Below are 15,797 nucleotides of genomic sequence, written 5' to 3'. Positions count from 1 at the left end.
CAAAAGGAAGGGCATGGTCTTTTAATTGTTTATTCCAAAAAGAAGGCCATGTCTTTTGAATAGTTTATTCAAAAAGAAGGGCATGGTCTTTTGAATAGTTTATTCAAAAGTAGGGTATTGTGATATATATATATATATATATATATATATATATATATATATATATATATATATATATATATATAAATGAGAGTGAGGCTTTCGTTCTCAAGCCTTAAGAGATGCATCAAAACTATGAGCCTCTTGGCTCTCTCATCATCTCTTCTTTTGCTTTGAACACTTGAAGAAATTACTACTTGCTTATGCTCTCTTTGAAGTTCATATTGGTTATGAACTTCAAGCTTAAGAGTGTTAAGAGTTTTATTCAAAAGAACTGACATTCTACATCAAGTTGAGTCATTGTTGGTGTCTCAAAGGTTCCACATTCTTCCAAGCCTCCTAAGAGGACCCAAAGAAACATAAAGGTTGTTATTTCTTCATATCTTCTTTGGGTGTGTTTAAATCTTTCTACAATTTGCAAGATGATCCTTGGTGGGTATAATTAGCTTATGTTATTTTGAAATATCAAGTCTTCCGTTTGGCATTTTTATAGTTTTTTGAAACTAAATTTGATATAAAACCCAACAATTGGTATCGGAGTCACCTTGGAAGTTTGGTTAGATTTTATGATTTTTGAAAATCTTAGTTTTTTTTTGAGAATATGGATAACTTGTTTTTGTATAAAAAATAAGTTAATACATATTTTCTATGACAACTTTATAATTTTTTTTATGTGAGGAAAGTTTCATGCGTCTTTTGTCATTTAAAGTTGTTTTAGAAAAACAAAGGTTGTTTTATATGTATGTTGATATGTATGATGTGCATAAACTAGCCAGAGACCATTATGATTGTTGTGTTATTGTGTTTGTTGTTTTTGTTATAAAAATGGTTGTAATAATTTATTTATTTATATGGTATGTAATAATTAAAAATATTAGTTTTCTTGGTTTATTTTTGTAAAATAATAGATTAGTTTTTAGAAATAATTTATTTGTACAAAGATGTAACAAGAAATGAAGTTGGAGCCATTTTTTGAAGACAAAAGGGAAATTTTCGTGGTCTACATATGTGCTGGGCAGATAATGACATTTTCTGAAGAGTGTCATGAATGCTACATATGTGCTGGGCAGATAATGACATTTTCTGAAAACGTGTCATGAATGATGTTAGCAATAGATTTTTCCTTTAAAGAAGTTTTTCAAGTCTTTTGCAAAAAATGAGTGTTTACTCAAGTGCGAGCTTCTATAAGAACATTATAAGAAGATTTTTGGTCTCCTTAAATGTCCCTTTATGAATAGACTTGACATCTTTTGTGTTGGCTCACAAAATGTCATTAGTTGGTTATGTTTATACACATATTCTTTTATGTATGTTTGTGTTGTTTATTTTATGCATTATTTTTTATGGTTGATAAATTAGTTTTTCACATGCTAAAATAATTTTAAAAAAAATAAACCTCATAAATGAGTTTAGTTTTAATGAAGTTTACATTTTTAACATAAGATGGTAAAATAGTTTTAAATATAAAACAAGCTTTATCGTTAAAACAACTAACCGGTAAATTTCAAGATTAAAATAATATAAGTTTGAAATAGGGATTTATAAGCTTATCAAACTCCAAACCTTATTTTATAAAAGGAAGTTTTATTATAAGGTTTAAAAAGGTTATAATGTGTTCAATCTCAAAGTTAATAGTGGATATTAAATTTAAAATTGAATCGTGTCGTATTATAAAAAATAGTTGTTTATATAGAACCTTATAAGTGATTTTCTTTTTGAAAATTGGTAGCATGGTTTATTATATGCATGTAATAACCATGATATCACATGTTTTTAAAACTAGAATTATAAAAACATATAAAAGACGTCTTACAAATCTTAAATCTATGCAATCCATTTTAAAGAACACTCGTACATCTCTGGTATACACTAGTAGTATAAAGGTTACCTAACCGCATAGTGTTATCTTTTGATGACTTAGGTGCATTCGCGATTTCTATAACCAAGTTATAGGCCGATTACAAAAGTTTTTCAAATTGGATGATTTGATCAGAAATCTTTTGTGATAAAGGATACCTAAGAAAGAAAGTTCCGAGGCATAGGTGGGATCAAACATGTCTAATTAAATTTGTTATTAGTGATCCCATAAATCTAGGAATTATATACTAAGATATAATCGATAATCAATATCTACAGGGTTGAATTCAAATGAATGGGATAAAGGATACCTAACGATTTATTTGCTTTGCAACTTGGATCCTAGACTTTGATAATTAATGATTTTAGAAACTCAAAGGGTATTAATTATTGAAGATTAAATATTAAAAATACTAAATGAATTTTTGTTAAAATTTCATAGTTAAATAATCCATTCTCATTATCATGAATTTTCATTTTCTTTAATGACTTAATGAAACAATAACATTCACTGGATACAATTTCAATGAATGAGTTCATGTCTTTAGAGACAATCTCGTGAGAGATGAAATTGTATAAACTTAAAGTTCCTAGTCCTAAACAACTTGCTTTGAGCAATAAACCTGAACATGATACATCATAAAGGCATCACCGTGATGCTAAAGATGCTTCTAGAATCAAGCTAGGAATAGTTAGTCATGACTTCTAGGAAGTCTTGGTTAATTTAGACATATATGTGATGATATAACAGGTTAAGCAATAATCCAATAGATACAGTGATATTTTGTTTAAAGCTAGTATAAACATTAGAATAATGCAAGGCTAAAAGAGTCACCTTGTGTGATCTAAGAGGCCCATGTTTTATGGACTAAACACCATTAAACCCAAGAAATCCAATAAGGACCATATAGATGGTTCTTGTTTCATTGATGGAGAAACTAGACACTGGAAAAGGAATTGTCCTTTTATCTAAGAAGAGAGTCTAGAGAGACTCATACTTCAGGTATCTACTAGGTAGAACTCTTACTTTTCATATAACACTCAAGTAATTGGTACTTAAATGTTAAACTAATGTTTTAAATTGCTTACATATATTTATTGAAGAGTAACTAGCTAAGCAGAACCAAGTTGGAACTACACTCTCGGAGTTTAGTTTATTGTTTATGCTTAATACATAAATTAGTTGTAATGTAAAACAATATTTGTATGGAACAATGTATGTTTTAATTTAGCATGTCTAAATTTATGTCTCAGTTATTTTATTCAAATGTTTTATAGTTTACTTAATCATTTTTCATAACGATAATATTCATATTCTGAAATGGTTAACTTCTATTATGAAACTAGATCTCTTAATAGAATTATAAAGTATATATCAACATTTTAATAAATAAAATTAAGTTCTATATTCAAGCATTATTGACATAAACTTGTTTTAAATCAAACTCATCTTTGATATTGTTATCTTTATTATATAAATGGCATTCACATATTCTGACTTCAAAAAAGGGATCCTTGAAGGCAAATAATGTTGTTTCTTTGACATATGTGAATCTTATTTATATTTAAAAGATTCCTAATGATATTTTCAATAAAGTGTAGATTAAATAATTATTGAGGAACTATACAATTTGATGTATGACAACTTTTGTAATAAATGTCTAAGATTTAGCACAAGATACAATATAGTGGAACCATCTAAAAAGCCTTATTGATTATAAAGGTTGAATTAAACTTTACTTGATATAGTTTACTTTCTAATTGGTAGAAATGTCTTCCTTTAATCTTTTTGGGATTATAACTTAATCACTATTAATTATACTTCGAGTATAAACACCAACTAATAAGTAGATAAAACATTTCATATAGGACTTGGTATAGAAAGGCACCATCCATATCTTACTTAATGTTTTGTGAATTTGAAGTGTATGCTAGACTAAAGCTTCTAAACCCAAAATCTACTAAATACGTATTTGTATAATACTATAAATGTGGCTTATATTATTATGTGCAAACCTACTAGGAATAAATTCTCTTATTCCTCTGATAGCTGAGTTAGCAGAAAGCAAGATTCTAATGACAAAGCAACTGGGAGGCACATAGGACTTGAAGCAGCTCAAGAACCATAACCGATGTAATAATAGTTGACACTCGTTTTAACAAGGGATTGCTAAACTTGAAAAAAGGCTATTCACAAACACAAACACAAACTGTTGGCATTAGTGGTAGAAATCTTTTATGACTTGTGAAATGTGGAATCTCTCATTGATGAGTTCTTCTTGATGATTTTTGGAATATCCGTCAACTACCAAAATGCAACATCAGATCTCGAATCTGATAAATGACTTAAAGTCATGAACATGAGATGTAATCCAGGTATGAGAATCAATTATGGGCTTGATTAAAATTTCTCCCTGTAGCAAGGCTAGAAGGAGTAAATGATTCTTCTAGAAAGAATAAATAACATGGATAACCATACACATTTAAAGCAAGACTTGTAGTGAAAGGATTTTCTCATACTCATGTCATTGAGTATGGTCCTTATCATGCTTATGACATTGACTGTGATCAAACCTTTTCACAAGTTGCTATGATTAGATCAACAAGGATATTATTTACTGTAAATTCATATTCTTAATATGAGATATAGTAAATAGATTTCAAGAAAGACCGCTTTTTCTGTGACAACCGTCAATTTCCGGTCAAGTCAAAGTCAACTTAAATCAACAAGTCAAATCGGTCGACTCAATTAGCCCATGGGTACTAGGGCTTACGTTATGTAATTACTAAACAACTCGCTATTCTAATGAGAGATCATAAATCGAAAGTTCATACATCTAGATTTCCTTAACCTAAAAATGTGGTAAGTAACAAACCAAACCGATAAAACAATGTTGCATACTCATTAGGAGTGTGTAAGATCCTTAAACATGGCTTAACAGTGCTTACGGACCTTGAGTTTCGGAGCCAAACACTCACAAATGTCACGCACGAAACCTCTCTCAATCGTCTTCACTTTATCTCTCTTTATCTAGAAACCTCTCCCAAATCTCTCCAAGAATGTGAAATCTCTCCCAAATCTCTCTTTGTATGAGAAATCTCTCCAAGAATGTGAAATCTATCCCAAATCTCTCCAAGAAGGTGAAATCTCTCTCAAAACCTCTTTTGGATTTATTCTGATCATTTGGGGCATTCCGACACTTGACTTGGTGAAAAACCACTCGATACAGGGAGAATCCATGGAAATTAGCCTTTTAGGGCCGAAGCCTCTCTATAAGGGCCAAAACCCTCCTTGAACCGGAGTCTCCTTGAGGATCCGCGGTCACCTAGCCGCAGCCGCAGCCACCGACCGCAGCCGCATGTAGCAGCCCGCATCCGAGGTTCGCTTCTGGTTCTCCTGACTTCGGACCGCAGCGCCTCCTTTCTTTATCCGCGGCTAAGCTTCCCTCCTCCTCGGACCGCACCCAGGCGACTAAGCCACTTCAGTTCTTGACTGCTGAGCCCGAGACCTCGCCTAGACTTCAGATTTCACCCTTTTTCACCTGGTTTTCGATCAATTCTCCATTTTAAGTATGTTTTTAATTATTTTAACGCGGGATTTTCTCCAGAACTCATAATTTAACATATAGACCCTAAATATTCATAAATTGGGCATATTTTCATGGAAATAATTATTTAAGAATAAAATCTGTTAAGTGAGATCTTGAGGTGGAATGTGAATCTTACCATAATATTTGACACAAACCACCACCCCATGCCCATTCCTTTGACCAATCCTTGTACTCATCTCTACTCCTAGTCACTTCAAGGCATTACCCCTCTCTTTTCCCATCCACCCACGTCCAAAAGAGCTGGAGAACTCTCTTTCACTCTTCACTTCACACATTTTCCTCATTTTCACCAAGAAGATCAAACAACCTTTTCTCTCCAACTTCCTCCCTCAAATTCGAGATTCAAGGCTGATTATCAAGCTTTCTCACACTCTTGGTAAGTATAATTCATCCTCTCTATGATTAGTACACTTTCCTTTTTCTCAAATCATTGATTCCTTACACAAACATCATCACATTCTTGTTAGATCTTCGAATCTTCAAGAGATTCTTCAAGTGTTCTTGAGTTGAACACTTCTCTTCTTCAACACTCATCTACTGAAACCACTCAAGGTGAGTTCATACCCCTGTAATTTCATGTTTTCTCAAGTTTTTAGGGGGGGGGGGGGGGAATACAAGTTAAAACACCAAGAACATAACTAAAATTTTCTAACAGCTTTCATCAGAAATGTTGGACTCCATTCACGGACTGTTTTGGACAACTTAAACATTTTAGTTTTCAAAACTGTTTTAGGTTCAATTAGTTCCTGTTCGTAGCTTTAAAATGACTACTTGCACATCTCCATACAATTTGTCTACAATTTATGGTGATTTTTACAAAACTGCCTATCATTTTAAACACCAATCCGGACCAGTCTGTTATGATGGACTTTTTCACCCAAGTTGGAGGTCATTAAAAATCATGATAAAAATTATGAGTAAACTAGACACATTTTGGGAACCCTCAGAATTTACGGATTTAGTTTTCGACTTCGTATGATTTTTCTACGACTTTTCTAAAACAGCGCAGAAAGGTTAAAAAAATTAGTTAACAACTTATAACTTTCATAACACTTTGTATTATGTTGAGCAAAGTGTATAACAATAAGTTCTAAATATTGAATGTATTTCCTAGTTAGTTTATCATCATAAACTGAAACCTAGTCATTCATGATAAGATTATTCATTCATTTAGAACACGTATCTTAAGCTATAATAAGCATAGGTTATGGATTCATAACACTAATGCGTTTTCATAAAAGAGTTCTTATACATTACAAACATTTTGGATAAACTATAATAGGTATGGTTTATGTTTCCATTAACACAACAAACACATTTCGGAATGTTTTATTCCCACAGAAAAAGGTTTTACACTCACGCACACCACACGTAAACTTGTTAACTTAAATTGTGAGTTATTCTTCTCAGTACTCCTAGAGTACGGATTTAAATTCCTGGTAGTTATAATCAGAGTCTCTTGTAGGGAGAACGTGATAGTTGTGTATAGATCTATATTGGGATTGACACCCCACACCTTACTGCTAGCTACAGTAGGACCTGCAGGTCTACGGGTGACAAATGTCATATTAGTTTTGCGATGCCTGAGAAACGTCGTGGCAGGTTCATTAAGTCATAATGTGGTTATAGCGCTCACATAGGGAGTTAACAATACATAAAGTTTACGGGAATTTTTATAGATCAAAAGAGGTTTTATCTCGATTTAAAATCACTTTTTATATCAATAATTACAGATACACCAATTTAGAAGTTGAATTTAAATATGATTGGATGAATGAGATCATTAAAAAACTATGTTGATTTCTGTCATTCAAGGATCACATAGAAATTTTGTGACTTGAAGAGTATATGTAGTCAAGCTAAGAGACTCTATGTCACAAAAGAACACCAATCGTATTCTCCAAGATATTTAACTATACATAGAGTAAAGTCAAATATAGAGATCATAGTATTCACAAAATCCACACAAATAAATTTTGTCAAACCCATTGATAAAATCGTTCTTTTGAGCTAAGTATGAATGGTCACACTTCAGCTGTAAGACTTTCTTATTCTAGAAATGAGATTTTGATTTGGACTTAGTATTTGGATATTGGAACATTGTAACAACAAGTATTAGATAATGTTTTGATATATTGGAATATAGTCATCACCTTAACACTTGTTGTGTTCTATATTAACATGTTTAATTCATGAATAATGTTATTATTCTAAAAGTTCATAGTCATTTATAATTGTGGGAACAATTATAAAGTAAGACTAATATGAATTGGATTGGTTGACTCTCACTAGATTAAAGTAAGCAAGTGGTTGTAACCAAGTTTCATAGGTACTTTTCAGAGAACTAGTATTAAACTGAACCGCATCAAGATCATCTCATGGATCGCTATCATGAATGATACTTGAATAAAAGGTATTATATTTGTATCCTTAAGACCTGAGATACATAGTGGGACTTAAGTGTAGTGAGTGTTGTGCTTTGATATCGCTAAATGCTGGTGCTTAACCGGGCAGTTATAAAATCCATTTTTAAGTATAGTGTGAAGAGTCTTATGTAGTTATGATAGGATTTGTTCCTCTTATGTGTTGAGAGTTAGACATCTAAGGCACCTTACCAAAAGTTGAACACCATATGAGATTGATTGCGACCCATATCTCATGTTTAACATGATGTCTGTAGCAAAGGGATAACCGATAAACTTACCTTATACACTAATTGTAGCCTTTGGCTTCTGGGAATTGAGTGTTGATAGAATGGCACAAAGTTGTATGTTTTTGGGGTCAGTGAAATGTTGCTAAACGCTCACCACTGTCTATATCAGTCTAATATGAGTCTTGCGCAAGTGGGAGATTGAAGGATCTAGTATGCTTAAGAGTCATATTAATGTGATATTTCTAATTAACATATGATACTAATGGGTCACACTAACAACAAATTGATATAATTGATTTTAATAAATATTAAGTAAACTCTTATAATTAAATTGGAAATTATTTATTTCATGGAAATATTAATTTTTGTTATCAAGTAACATTGCATAATTCATGTGGTATGAACTAATAAATCATGCACAACATTTTGGACTAGCTAAATTCTTTTGTCTTTTACCAAAAAGTTAAAGTTTATATTTTATAAACTTGGTTTATAAAATATAAAGGTTTTTTTTGTCTTCTTTCTTTTAATAATTAAGAAGTCAAAAAGTAAGAGCATGGCTTTCATATTAGTTTAATCAAAAGGAAGGGCATGGTCTTTTAATTTGTTTATTCAAAAAAGAAGAGCATGGTCTTTTGAATAGTTTAGTCAAAAAGAAGGGCATGTTATTTTGAATAGTTTATTCAAAAGGTATGGTATTGTGCTATATATATATATATATATATATATATATATATATATATATATATATATGAGAGTGAGGCTTCCATTCCCAAGCCTTAAGAGATGCATCAGAACCATGAGCCTCTTGGATTTATCATCCTCTCTTCTTTAGCTTTGAACACTTGGAGAAATTACTACTAGCTTATGCTCTATTGAAGTTCATATTGGTTATAGACTTCAAGCTTAGAAGTGTTAATAGTTTTATACAAAAGAACTAGCATTCTACATCAAGTTGAGTCATTGTTGATGTCTCAAAGGTTCCACATTCTTCATCAACTTCCAAGCCTCCCAAGAGGACCGAAACATTACACGTTTATGTAGTAATCCTTAAAGAGAGTGGCTTAGAAGCATCAAGGACATTGGACCAGACTTTTGTTTTATGTTTTATCCTTGTTTCTCTAACATTGTTTAGGATATCAATTGGTAACACCCGTTAATGTTTCTTTATAGGTATAATTTTAACGATTTTTGAAACTCTAGCTTTTGTGATCACGTGTAAACTATGATATTTCCAAGAATTTAAATATTAAATGTTTATAAAAAATATGGGTCGTTACAATTTATATCAGAGCCATAGTTTTAGCGAATTAGTTTGGATTGTCATTACCTAGGCTAGACTATGAAAGATAAAAAAAAAAAAGAACTAGATTGTTTTAGGATCTTCACCTTGTGTATTTTTATGAATTTTACAAATTGCATGAATTATTATCTTCATGCTAGTTGTTAATGGTTTCATAATGGTTTGTACTAGAGGTGGTGTATATTTGCACGAGGGCGAAGCGACTTCTGTGCCAAGATGGAAGCCCCAACCAATTACCATGGAAGCTAATGTAACATCTGGTTTTGAATTACTTCCATTGTTGGTCCTTATATTGAGATGTATTGCGTTTTGGTCCTTAAGTTCAAGAAAGTGTGCTTAAGGGCCTTAATGGTATTATTGTAATATTGAATATGCTGGGCGTACATCATTGTACGCGGGGTGTAGTTTCCAATTGAGGAAACCCTAATTTTTAGGATTTGGCTAGTATTTAAGCATCCTTATGACCTCCTTTTGCTTCACCTCATCAGCCTCCACCCTCTCATTAATGTTTGTAACCCTAATAAACCTTGAGAAGCCATTTCTATCCTAAAAGTGTGTTTGTGTGCTTAGAAGAAGAAGGAAGGAAGCTAATCTCATCTTGAAGGAGTGGAACACTTGGATCTGGGACTTATTCTTCATTTGCAACCATTATAAGGTAAAAAGCATGAAAATTTATCCCTCTATCTCATAGATGTAGTTTTGGTTGTTTTATGGAGCTTTTTGGGTCCCATAATGATAGATTTTGAATATGGCATGTTCTTGACTTTTGAGTTGTCCTTTCAGACCTTAAGGGGGGGGGGGGTCTTAAGTCACAAAAAATGGGTTCCAAGTGGTTAGTTTTGCTTCATGCATCTTGTGCAATGTCTTAATGGAGTAAGACATTATGTTAAGTACTTAATGGACATGCTAGGTCATAAAGTTGGAAACGTTATGAATCCTAAGAGTATTTTGGCCATGGATCTGAATTTTGGATGTAAGAGCTTAAGCCATTAAGCTCTTAAATGGATTTTGGGACTTACGAGGTTACACACTGCGTACTCGGAGTATGTAGCGCATACTCGTTCAGCCACCTCGATGGTGGTCAACATGTGAGGCTACGTATGCCCAACGTACCTCCAGAGTATGTCCCACGTACGTGCCTTGAGTGGCTCGGTCGAGTTGACTCAGTTGGGTTGACTTGGCTGGGTTGACTCAATTGACCTAGGTGGTTTGATCAGTTGACTTATGGGCTTTGACCAAGTTTGACCTTAAGGCATTTTGGGTATTTTGGGATTTTGGTTTTGATTGGTCACTTTGATGGATATGTGTTACTTGGTGCTGAGATTTGGGTTTGGGACCTCATCAACTATGGATCAGATCGAGAGGTGAGTTTTCCTCAGTGTACTTTCGGGTTGAAGGCACCAAGGCGGACCCATCGAATTGTTATCCAGGTTCATGCTGGTATATAGGATGATGCCATGCTTAGTGATCGATAGATTTGCTAGTTATCTGCTTCCTGGGTATATGTTTATCTGTGGTATATGTAGTCGTAGTGTGGGTGGGTTGAGACTGTACTGCTTTGTGCGGTCTGTCAATAAACCTGATAATGTTTATATCGATATATTGTTATGGTTTACTAAGCTTATATGTGTATTGGATATGTATAGGTCGACATATTCTGTGTGGTTGGGTTGAGGAGGACCAGTGTGGACTGAAGGCCAAAAGACCTAAAGCGTCCTAGATAGATGGCAAGCCTGAGGGGCATACCAGTCAGGCCGAAGGCCCGAAGAATTTTCTAGATAGGCGGAAGGCCCGGTGAGATATACCAGTCACGCTGAAGGTTCTGTGAGCGTACCAAATAGACTATAGGCCGACAGGGCGTTCAAGTTAGGCTGAAGGATTTGTAGGCATGTTGTTTGTTTGTATATGTTATTTGTTTATGTGGTGGTATTTTGGGGATACTCACTAAGCTTCATGCTTACAGTTTTGGTTTATGGTTTCAAGTACTTCAGTGGGCCGTGGCAAGGCGATGACATGACCGTACACATCCTTGGTTTTCAACTGATTTGATCTTGGGAGACTCTAGTCTTAAATAATGTTTTGAAAACAATAGTTTCGTAACACACTTATTAGAAAAAGTGTTGTTTTGTAAACTTTTATAATTGTTGAATTTTTGGGATGTTACAAGTTGGTATTAGAGCCTTGGTTTGAGTGAATTGGAGGAACGCTCCTGTGAATCCAGTCTCAAAACTAAGGAAAAGTATTTTAAAAATGATTTTCAAACTTTTTTCAAATAATCAAAGAGGATGTGATGTGTACGATCAGACGAAGCCAATAAGTTGACCCCAAGTTACCACACTGATATTTGATATTTTGATATGTTCGAAAAACATGCTAGTGATAGCCTAGGAATCTTTAGGAATTGCATGATATAATTTCCTGATTATATGATGCTTGGTAGCCTAGGATCTTCCTTTTATGAAATTGAGATCATTACTGTAGTTGCTTAGTTTATGCATCATAGTTATACATAACTATAATTTTTTAACTTGAGAAAATTTTGTTTGGCCTTATTTCATGTTCTTGTTTGATGAAGGGTTTAGGGTAGGATCAATTATTCGACTGTCTATTGGATCCAGTGTTATGTATGACTAGCATACACGAGTGTTAGAGGGTTGGTGGGAGTGTCATGAGTAAGGTGCAGTGCATAGCGGGTCAGTGCAAGGAATGCTTATTCACTCTTGAGAGAGGGAGGACAAGTCGAAGGTGCATCCGAGATGCTGGGAGATGGAGATCGAGAATTTCATTCAAGGATCGGTCTGATGTTATTGTGTCTTAGTGCCAGTCGACTCCACGGCTCGAATGTTGCTTGATTTGTGCTTTGTGGGACTCACATTGATGTGACCTGGCCATCAAATGAATACACTAAGTTACATGCTGTGAAGGTTAAATAATCTTAGAGTGAAGGATTAGGCCCTATTGCGTAACTCTCTTTTGAGTCTAACCATTGTAGGGTTGGGTCATTTAGTCTAAAGATTATTTTAGTTTTGTTTCATGTAATTTTATTCATGAAGTGATTGGCTAACATTGATTGGAGTTATTCAGAAACTAATGGCAGGGGATGTGGGGGAATCCTAGGAGAGCCTAGGAAGTATTTTAGTGCGATTGTTTCGTTGTTGAGCGGGTATTGGGAAGTATTATGAGTAAGTCTTGGAGGACCCGAGATGATCATTGAAGAATGTATGGATAGGTGTGGACGGTAGTATTAGGCCCGTACTACTAGAAGCACATGATCCATACTTGAATCAGAGGAAGTTTCTGGGATTCTAAAGTCTGGTTGGACGAAAATAGCATGGTTGGATACAATGACTTATGGCAGTAGCTCCGTATCTTTCAATCTTTGGTTATGGTTGCTCTGGAATGAAGTTGGGTCTGGTAATTGTTCGCCCTAGTGGTGATATCGGTTTGGATTGATTGGTGTAGACCATGATGAACTTGATGGTTTCGAGGCATCGAGGGAGTTGGCTCGAGGTCCTGAATTTGAGTCTCATGACTAAAAAATGGAGCAACATTTATGGGTGTCTTGGGAATTGCAGTTGAAAGTAGAATGGTTGATTGATGGTTTGGTATGTCGCTATCTTTGGTGGGGATTTTTCCCTTTCAGTTTTCGAGTTTCAGGAAGGAGTGAGCAAGCTTGTGAGCTTCAAATTTGGGATGTAAGCCCAACTTGGGGTTTGTTAGTCGTGGGGTTTGGCGACAGTATATCAGCACATGAGGGCACAAGTGGATTTGATGCATTATGGATGCTTTATGATGTGATTAAGGTTCCGTGTTTTTAGGTTTCAGCGGGTTAGGTACGCATGGGCAACATGGATTTCAGGCTGGGATGGTATGTTTTGGCTTATGCACTTGCAAGGAACCCTTAATGTTGAAGTCGTCATGATTGGAAAATTTCCGAGGTCTTCAGCTAGAATTCAAGATTCTCCTAGGATTTTTTTGATCCTTATCTGGAAGGTCATCCTGCATGTGTTATACGTTCAAAGGCCAGGAAATGTGTGTACATGGTTAACCCGGTTTGAGTTATGGTTTGGTTTCAACACCAGTGGGTGGTAGTTTGAACCCTAAGTGTGGGAGAACTGGGTATTCTGCTTGGAGGAACATTGATCTATTCGGATTCGTGGTATTGAGGAATGGTTTTAGAGATCTGCGGTGCGAGTATGTTAGATCTTGGTTCAACGTTTGGCCAAGGAAAGGGTGTATAGTAGGTGGTGATTGTATGCATGCGTTTAGAAGACATATGGGTTGTCGCCCAACAAGATGCGCGGGGGGGGGGGGGGGCAGGGGGAAGGAGCTCGTTGCAGCTATTGGATACTCTTTGGAGTACCAAAGAATAGGTGAAGAGCTGCTGGGATTACTCAGATTGAGAATCGGTGGCAGACGGAAATTGCCAGAGGGTGATGTAGATTCCAATTATAACCTAGCTTGTGCAGAGATCGATCAGAGAATCAGTTTCATAATTTTGTATGTTCTGCCCCGCGAGGGTTTTGGCTCATTAGAATTATTGGCAAGTATCCTCGATTATTGGTCTCCTCGTTCTTCTTTAAGCAAAGGTCCTCTGAAAGTTTTTGGTTATGTCTGTGGATGTTCGGTGTATGTGTCAGTTGATCATCAAGTTTAGTATGTTTTATGTTTCTTTGGTCTCTGTGTATGTTCACCCTCAATGGTGATGCAAAAGTTTGGTTCATAGCAAGCTCAGGTTTTGGTGTCATTCAGGGTCACTTTGCAAGTTTTCTCGAATGATTTATGTATGGGTGGAATCTATTCTGTATCAATCAAGTATGGGATCTTGTTACGATTGTTCACAAGGATGTGTTCTGCTTATGTTTGAGAGTTTTCATTTCTTTGGAACTTTGTTATTCTTACCTTATTGAGAGGATGTTATGGGTCCCCTAAGGATTTTCATTGTAGTTATTCATTGTATGTATGTGGGTTGGACAAGATAGCATTGGGGTTTGGTTCGAATTATGTGCATGGATCTTTTGGGGGATAGCCTTTGAATTGGATCAAGGGTGCGACCATTTTCCTGTTCTCGGGTCGTGGGCGACCATGATTCTATCGGTCTCTACATTGGTAGCAACTAGTTCTGTGAAAGGAATTGGGCGTGGTGTAGTTCTGGCTTTTTTGTGCTCGGTTCGTGTTGAGAGGAATATTGAGTTGATCCCTGCCAGGAGAATGAGGTAATGCCGACAAGATCAAGGTAATATCACGAGTATTACAGATATAGGTTGTGGGCTCGGTAGTCATGGTTGATTATTTTCTTCTGATTATGGTACTTTCGGTATTTGTGCATTGATGGAAGTCGAGAGGCTTGTCAATCAGCAGCTTTGGGTAAAGAGAATAGCTAAAGGTTTTTGGGAGTATGGTTCGTATACCATAAAGTCTCCATGGATGGTTGCAGTATAACTCCCGTTTGTTCGCAAGCTGTTTTAGGGTTGATCATCAAGGTTGGGAATCGGTCATGAAGTCTTGAATCAAAAAGTTCTTCGTCGATGTATTGGGGGTGTGTTTCCAAATGGGGGTACACTTGAGTTGTTAAGGATTGGAGGTAAATGTGCAAGTCTTGAAATTCTCATCTTTGCTCGTAGGAACAGTGGTTGGAAAGGCATGTCAGGAAGTAATAGGTTAATTAGAGGCTTTTGGGTCTATCTTATGGTTTTGCGAATTAGTGGAAAGTTCGTGATTGATGTGGTTGGGTTCTTTTCTCGCATGGTTGGTAATGATCATACTTTCAGGAAAAGGGGCAGATTCAATGAATGGGTAAATGTTAGTTGTGGATTTTGGGTTTTCGGTCTCGGGAAGCATATTGATAGAATTGATTTGGTGTTGTAGCCTTGAGAGCCCCTGACTTTTTGGATTTCTCTCTAGCTATTTGGTCTTAGTCAGGAGGTTGTGCTTGCTTAAGAATTAGTTGAGTTAGTGGATGTCTGAATTGTGTAAAGGTGGTGGTGGTTTCCCCAATAATGAAAGTTAGCAAGTCAAAGAGGCAACTGCCAGATTGATTCGACTTCTAGTTCGGATTAGTTCCTGGGGAAGGACCGTCTGAGTGACTCGAGGTGGAGATATGGAAACACTGCCCTGGGCCAGTCAATGCAACATACATCAAGGACGAAGTCTAATTCAAGTGGGGGAGAACTCGAACATCTGGTTTTGAAGTACTTCCATTGTTGATCCTTATATTGATATATATTGTATTTTGGTCCCTAAGTTCAAGAAAGCGTGCTTAAGGGCTTTAACG

Source organism: Lactuca serriola, chromosome 5 (genome assembly GCF_051521515.1).
Source record: "Lactuca serriola cultivar US96UC23 chromosome 5, Lser_US96UC23_V15, whole genome shotgun sequence".
NCBI lineage: Eukaryota > Viridiplantae > Streptophyta > Magnoliopsida > Asterales > Asteraceae > Lactuca > Lactuca serriola.
Note: the sequence above shows the minus strand (reverse complement) of the source record.